This window comes from Trichechus manatus, unplaced genomic scaffold (genome assembly GCF_000243295.1).
Source record: "Trichechus manatus latirostris isolate Lorelei unplaced genomic scaffold, TriManLat1.0 scaffold00011, whole genome shotgun sequence".
Lineage (NCBI taxonomy): Eukaryota > Metazoa > Chordata > Mammalia > Sirenia > Trichechidae > Trichechus > Trichechus manatus.
Genome location: NW_004443947.1, coordinates 7,669,931 through 7,677,878, shown reverse-complemented (window position 1 = coordinate 7,677,878; position 7,948 = coordinate 7,669,931).

Below are 7,948 nucleotides of genomic sequence, written 5' to 3'. Positions count from 1 at the left end.
CAAGGAATCTATTATGGAAATGTTCCCAAGAGAAACTGGAAAATGACTAGGGGAAGCAGGACAGGGGAGGGGAAAAACAAAGCAAGGGTTTGTGATCTCAGGCAAAGTCCCATGGAGGGTAGCTTCAGTCAGATCCCACAGGGGAACTTTGGAATATAAATTATGCTCAAAGTTTGTCCTGACTTGTTGCAAGGGAGCTGGGCTTTCATTCTCTCACACCAGTCACTGGCTAAGACCCACCTCAGGGTGGGTAGATATAAATTCCTAGGCACTTTAGATCCCTGGGTGACACAAACGCTTTGCATTCAACTACTAACCTAAGTGTTGGTGGTTCGAACATACCCAGTGGCACTATGGAAGACAAGCCTGGCAATTTGCTTCCATAAAGATTACAGCCAAGAAAACCCTATGAAGCAGTTCTATTCTGTAACACATGCGGTCACCATGAGTTGGAATTGACTCAACAGTAACTGGTTGTTTTTTTCTGACTCTCTCGGCCTGTGAACGAAGTGGCTGAATAGCCCAACAGCAGGCCTTTGAAGAGAGTCTCAGGTGTAGACTGTTAGAAGCAAAAGACACAGAAACTGGGGGAGGGGCAAACAGAAACCATAAAATTGGGCCTGGATGGAGCACCAACAGTATCCACAACATGCCCCTTACCTTTCCTGCCCTCCTTACTCCCTTGCCTTACTTTCTTGTCCCCATCTGTCTTAGTTACCTAGTGCTGCTATAACAGAAATACCACAAGTAGGTGGCTTTAGCAAACAAATTTATTTTCTCACTGTTTAAAACCAAAAAACCAAACCTGTTGCTGTTGAGTTGATTCCAACTCATAGTGACCCTATAGGACAGAGTAGAACTGCCGACCTTTTGGTTAGCAGCTGAGCTCCTAACCACTGAGCGAGGAAGCTAGAAGTCTGAAATCCAGGCACCGGCTCTAGGGAAAGGCTTTTTCTCTCTGTGCTCTGGGGAAGGTCCTTGTCTCTTCAGCTTCTATTCCTTGACTCCTTGGTGATCTTCATGTGGTGTCGCATCTATCTTTCCCCATCTCTGCTTACTGGCCTCTTCTTAATAATCTGCTCCTTTTCTATCTCAGAAGAGATTGACTCAAGACACACCCTACACTAATGCTGCCTCATTAACATAACAAAGGAAAAACCAGTGGGATTATCACCATCGGTATAGCAGGTAAGATCTATAACATACTTTTGGGAGACACAATTCAATCCGGAACACTAGACTAGACAGAATAATTTTGGAAAAGCTATGAGATTTGTCAGAGATTTTATCACCACGGCAGGGAAAAAGACTTTACCTAGCACTGAGGCTAGGCACTATTCTGTTGTGATCCATGCGAAAGAGTAAAGTTCCTAGCAAAAAAAATGAAAATAGCCAAAATGCCTAACTGTATAGCAGCAGTTAATAGATTATGTACATTCATAAATTGGTCATTTTGAGGACTAAGGTGACCCTGACCCAAACCATGGTATTTTCAAATGCTTCATATACATGCGAAAGCTGGACAGTGAATAAGGAAGACTGAAGAAGAATTGATGCCTTTGAATTATAGTGTTGGTGAAGAATATTGAATATACCATGGACTGCCAGAAGAAAGAACAAGACTGTCTTTGAAGAAGTACAGCCATAGTGCTCCTTAGAAGCAAGGATGGCGAGACCACGTTTCACATACTTTGGACATGTTATCAGGAGGGATCAGTTCCTGGAAAAGGACATCATGGTTGGTAAGGTAGAGGGTCATCGAAAAAGAGGAAGACCCTCGACGAGATGGATTGGCACAGTGTCTGCAACAATTGGCTCAAATACAGCAATGATTGTGAGGATGATGCAGGACTAGGCAGTGTTTTGTTCTGTTGCACATAGGGTCGCTATGAGTTGGAACTGACAGCCCCTAACAACAACAACATAAGTTGGTAGGTTATTTAGCCCCTTAAAACTATTTCCAGAGAACTTTAAGTAATATTGAAAAAATGCTCAGATTGTAATGTAAGTGAAAAAAAATCAGGATATAAAATTATATGAGAATTCCCATGTCTTACCTGCATTACTGTACAAGATTCTAATTATTATCATCTCTCCAGTCTCTGCCCCTCCAATCTGATCTCTACACTCCAGCTAATCACCTGTCTATACTATAAAGCCAATGCTGCCCATTTCTCTCAGGATAAAATCCAAATTCCTTTTCAGGGTTTACATATCCCTCTCTCTGGTCATACCTATCTCTCCAATTACATTTTTCTCAGCTATCCACCTCATATCCTATTCTCAAATTTATATCCCCGACCCAGATATTTCCTCTAAGTTCCAGATGTATATAGACAACTGACATCTCTCCTTGGATATCTCATTGTTGTTAGTTGCCATTGAGTCATGGTGATTCCATGGACAACAGAGCTAAATCTTGCCTGGTCCTGTGCCACTTCAGGTTGTTGGTATGCTAGAGTCTATTGTTGTGGCCACTGTGTATTCTAAGTGCCTTCCAACCTAGGGGGCTCATCTTCCAACACTATGTCAGACAATATTCTGTTGTGATCTACAGGGTTTTCTTTGGCTAATTTTTGGAAGGAGATCGCAAGGCCTTTCTTCCTAGTCTGCCTTAGCTGAAACCTGTCCACCAGCGGTGACACTGCTGGTGGCAAAACATCCAGCATCATAGCAACATACGAGTCACCACAACACAACAAACTGATGGTTGGTAGTGGCTGTCTCATAAAGCAAAATCAAACCCATTGCCATCGAGTTGATTCCAACTCATAGTGACCCTACAGGATAGGGTAGAAAGGCCCAATAGAGTTTTCAAGGATGTAATCTTTACAGAAGCAGACTGCCACATCTTTCTCCCGCCAAATGGCTGGTGGGTTTGAACTGCCAACCTTTTGCTTAGCAACAGAGCGCTTAACCACTGTGCCACCAGAGATCCTTGTATGTCTCATAGGCATCTGAAATTTAACATACGCAAAATGTTAAATTTTTTAGAGCTCTCACTTTAAAATTGAATTTCTGATTTCTTCCCTTCACCACACAAAATTTTGTCCGATGCAATCTTACCTAATTCAGTAAATGATACCTCTACTTAGCCATTCAGCAAAGCCAGAAATTTAGGTATCATTATTTTGTTGTTGTTGTTGTTGTTGAGAATATACACAGCAGAACATATACCAGTTCAACAGTTTCTACACGTACAGTTCAGTAACATCAATGACATTCGTCAAGTTGTGCAACCATACTCACCCTCCTTTTCCAAATTGTTTCTCCCCCATTAACATAAACTCATGGCTGGGGGAATCATTCTTTTTTTTTTGCATTTTTTTTATTGTACTTCAGGTGAAGGTTTACAGAACAAATAGTTTCTCATGAAACAGTAGTACACATATTGTTTTCTGACATTGGTTAACAACCCCACGACATGTCAGCCCTCTCCCTTCTCGACCTTTTTTTTGGTGAAAATATACATAGCCAAAGATACACCATTTCAAAAATTTCTACACGCACAGTTCGGTGACATGGACTACGCTCTTCCAATTGTGCTGCTATTCTCACTTTAGATGAAGGTTTACAGAACAAAATAGTTTCTCATTAAATAGTACACGTTACCCTATGACAGTGGTTAACAACCTCACAACACATCAACACTGTCCTTAGTCAACCTTGGGTTCCCTATCACCAGCTTTCCTGTCCCCTTCTGCCTTCTAGTCCTTGTCCCTGGACTGCTGTGCCTCATTAGTCCCATTTGGTTTTATGGGGCTGTCCACTCCCCAGCTGAACGGTGAACCTCGGAAGTGACTTCACCACTGAGCTAAAAGGGTGTCTAGGGGCCATACTCTTGGGGTTTCTCCAGTCTCCTTTAGGCCAGTAAATCTGGTCTTTTTTTTTTGTGAGTTAGAATTTTGTTCTACATCTTTCTCCAGCTCTGTCCAGGCTGGGGGATCATTCTTGAGTTTCATTTCCTTCTTAACTTGAGCTTGCACTCGACCCCTCCTGGCTTCCCTGATGCCTCACTATGTCATGATATTTCAGCCTCTCAGCTTCCACTTCTAATTGGCCTTTCTCTGACTATAACCTAGTTCAAATTACCGAAAAAGAGAATCTGATCGATTCTGCTTTTTTCCTGCTGGTTTCTTGATGTCCCGAAGGGAGATTTAACCGTCTTGTTGGTTCCACAGTTTCATCAGTTTCTCAACATGCCTCCTGTCCTCATGGAATTGGTAAAGAGAATGTTTTGCAAACTTTTTCAAAGCCTCATCATCCCAGCCAAAGTGCTAAGACACAGACAGGTAGAGGTAGGAAGTATAGAGCTCTAGGCTAATTTAAAGGTTGGTGGAGGGCTCTGAGTATGTTTGCTTTTGTGCCCGTACACTGAGTACTTAAGTCAGCTATTTTTTTTCACTTCTAGGCTTTTTACTTGATTCTTTTTTTTCAATAGCAGCTTTATTGAGATACCATAAAATTTACTTGTTTAAAGTATACAATTCAGTGTTTTTTTTGTATATCCAGAATTGCGCAAACATCACCACTAATTTTAGAACACTTGGTTCTTTTGAAAATTTTTGTTTTCAGCCATCTGCTGAAAACTTCAAATTATATTCTTTATTTCCTCAAACACAGTAAGCATAGTGATTTTAAAGTTGGAGTTAGATTACTTCAGTATCTGAAGCCCCTGCAGGTCTGTTTCTAACGTCTGTTGTTTCTGCTGATTTTAGTTCATGTTATTTACTTGTGTGCCTAGTTATTTTTTAATTGTATGCTAGATATTTTATCTGTAAAATTGTTTGCAGAAAAAATTGAAGTCTAAGATGGTGTTGTCCTCCAGAGAGGATTTACCTTTGCTTTGCCAGGTGCCTGTGAGTACTAGCAATCCTGGATCACCCCAGCCTAATTTAGAAATTCTGATTATCTGAAGCAGAAGTACAATACCTATCGAGGCACGTCAACATCAGACCTACTTTTATCTATGGGGTTTAGCCCTTTGGGGGTCCCAACCCAAAGGGAGTGATTTTACCTGGGTCTCTTCAGTCTGCCCATGGCTGGCCTGGGTGCCAATCCCTGTGCTCTTAGCCGTGGGAGGCTGTCAAAAGCTCAGCTTCACACTTCTGTTACTCGCTCTGGGATAAACAAATGCTACTGGAGTAAAACACTAGTGTTGCCTCCCTGGGCCTCCATCCTCGTTTGAATCCTAGCCTGGTAATTCTTCACTATCTTATAGTTCTCACATGCTTCCAGCAGCTGTATTTAATGTTTTTGTCCAGCTTTTCCTCTGTGTTAGGACCAGTCTCAATTACCTAATCTGCCATCACTGGAAGTTCATTCAGTTTTGTTTTTAACTAAAAATATACTTGTTAATCACACCTAGAGAACACCTGTGGTATCACAGTGGGTTAATATATATCCATCCAGTCTACAGCCCACATACCCCATGCTCCCTTTGAAGATCCTTTATGGCACGAGAGGCCCAGACTGGCCATCTCAGGTGAGGCTACATGCTGGGTCAGCTAAATGGTCTTCCTCCCTGCCCTCATGGAGCTTGCCATCCTCCTTTTCTTTCCTAAAGCCTCAAACCTTTGTAGGCCAACGTTCCCACTGAACACTCACTCGCCCAGTCCCTCTCAGCTTGTCTCTTGAATTACTAAGATCATCATTGCAACTGTTCTTCCCCTGACTAAACTCTTTCCCAGTCTTCTCACTGCCCTCATGGGAAAGGTCAGTCTTGGCCTGGCATGCATGGACCTGCCCTGTCTGACCCTCTCCATCTCTCCAGCTTTATGACCATAAGCCACTTGCTCTCAGCGATATCCCAGTCTCTGAATGCATGTGTTTGTCCACATACTAGTTTTTCCTTTAAGTCTCAACATCACCTCTTCTGGGAAGTCTTCCCTGATTCTCCCAGACTATGTCCTCCTGAATTGGCACTCTGTTTCCAGGTCTGTTTCCCACTGGAGCAAGCATTTTGAAGGCAGTGTCAATGACTTATTCATTTCAGCATCCCTAGTGTTCGGTGCTTCATAGGTGTCAATTTATATGGAATGATCTCATTTCCCAAGTTCCATGCATCCCCCTAATGCATTGTCATTTTCACCACAGTCTCATGGATTCTTTTCCCCAGGAAACCCAGTCATTTTTCCAGCCCTTAATAAGAGGAAGCATGCCAACTGCTTAGTCATCTACAGCCCTCAGACAGTAATCAATGCTGTGTCCTCACTGGTACCAAGCTCATTGACCTGTGTGACACTGTGACAGCAGACTGCCACCTGCTGGTAGGAAGTTTTCTAAGAGCTAGTTTTGGGCTGGAGATAAGAGTAAACCAGTTGTCATGGAGTCTACCCTTACTCATGGTGACCCTATATGTGTCGGAGTAAAACTGTGCCCCATAGCATTTTCAATGGCTGCTTTTTTGGAAGAAGGTCACCAAGTCTTTCTTCTGAGGTGCCTCTGAGTGGACTTGAACCTTCAACCTTTAGGTTAACAGCTGAGTGCATTAACTATTTGCACCACCAGGGATTTAGGAGATAGAGTAGGTTGTTTTTTTGTTTTTTTTGTGCCATGGACTTCTTTGGAGTTCCACAAAGAATATGAACCTCTACTCAGAATATTTTCAAGTACATTAAATAAAGCACATAGGATTACAAAGGAAACCAATCATAATGAAATACAGGTATGAAAATAATGTTAAAACTATATTATTATATGTGACATATATATGTGATATAATACTAAAACAATATATATTATTATATGTGATTTATCATATATTATATGTATATATGCATACACATATGTATCACATTTTATACACACAAACACACACACACAGAGCCCTGGTGGCACAGTGGTTAAGCACCTAGCTGCTAAGTCAGTGATTCGAACCAGTGTCTTAGCCATCATCCCACCAGGGCTCCCCCATAAAGATTATAGCCTAGGAAACCTGAGGGGGCAGTTCTAGTCTGTCCTATACAGTTGCTATGCATTGGAATTGACTCGACAGCATGTAACGACTACATATATATATATATGTTGTTGTTGGCTGCTGTCAAGTTGGCTCTGACTCATGGCAACCCCAGGTATAAGTAAATGAAATGTTGTCTGGTCTAGCACTATATTGGAAAATATTCTGTTGTGATCCATAGAGTTTTCATTGGCTACTTTTTGGAAAGAAATTGCCAGGCCTTTCTTCCTGGTCTGTCTTAGTCTGGCAGCTCTGCTGAAGCCTGTCCACCATGGATGACCCTGCTGGTATTTGAAATTCTGGTGGCATAACTTCCAGCATCATAGCAACATGTAAGCCATCACAGTACAACTGACAGATGGGTGATGAATGTATATGACATTAAATAACAAGATGTGGCAATTGGTCTAATAACTTCCATAATTTCAAAGTGCTAAAGAACAAAACCGATGTTTTGCAGTCTGCAACAACTTTAATGTGATTTGAAATATCTGTGATTTCTAGCCACAGGTACAGCTAATGTCACCAGAATTTGTTGCCTACATTCATAGTGAAAGGAAATGTTTATTTCTGTTAGAGGTTACTAAAATGAAAGACCAAATCTTTTCCTATCCAAGTACAAATACACCCTGGCCCCTACCCATGGATCCAGGAAGGCTCATGGACTCCAGGTTAAGGACCCCTGAGTGGCGTTTCAGAGGCGTGGCTGACAGTCTTTTCAACAGGGCAGAGACGGCTAGTGGTGAAGTGTTTGTGTGACTCTTGATTAGTGTAATGGGCAGTGGGGTGAAGGACAGGAGGTGTGGTGGGGACAGCACTTCTAGAAGGTCTGAGTGTGAATCCCATAGGCATCGCTTTCCAGTGTTGTGAGATTTGGCCTGACACTTCACCTTGCCTGGTGTCCATTTCCTCATCTGTAAGATGGGAATGCCATTGTCTTCCTCATGGGGTTGTTGACAGATTCGCTAAGTGTCATGGATTGAATTGTGT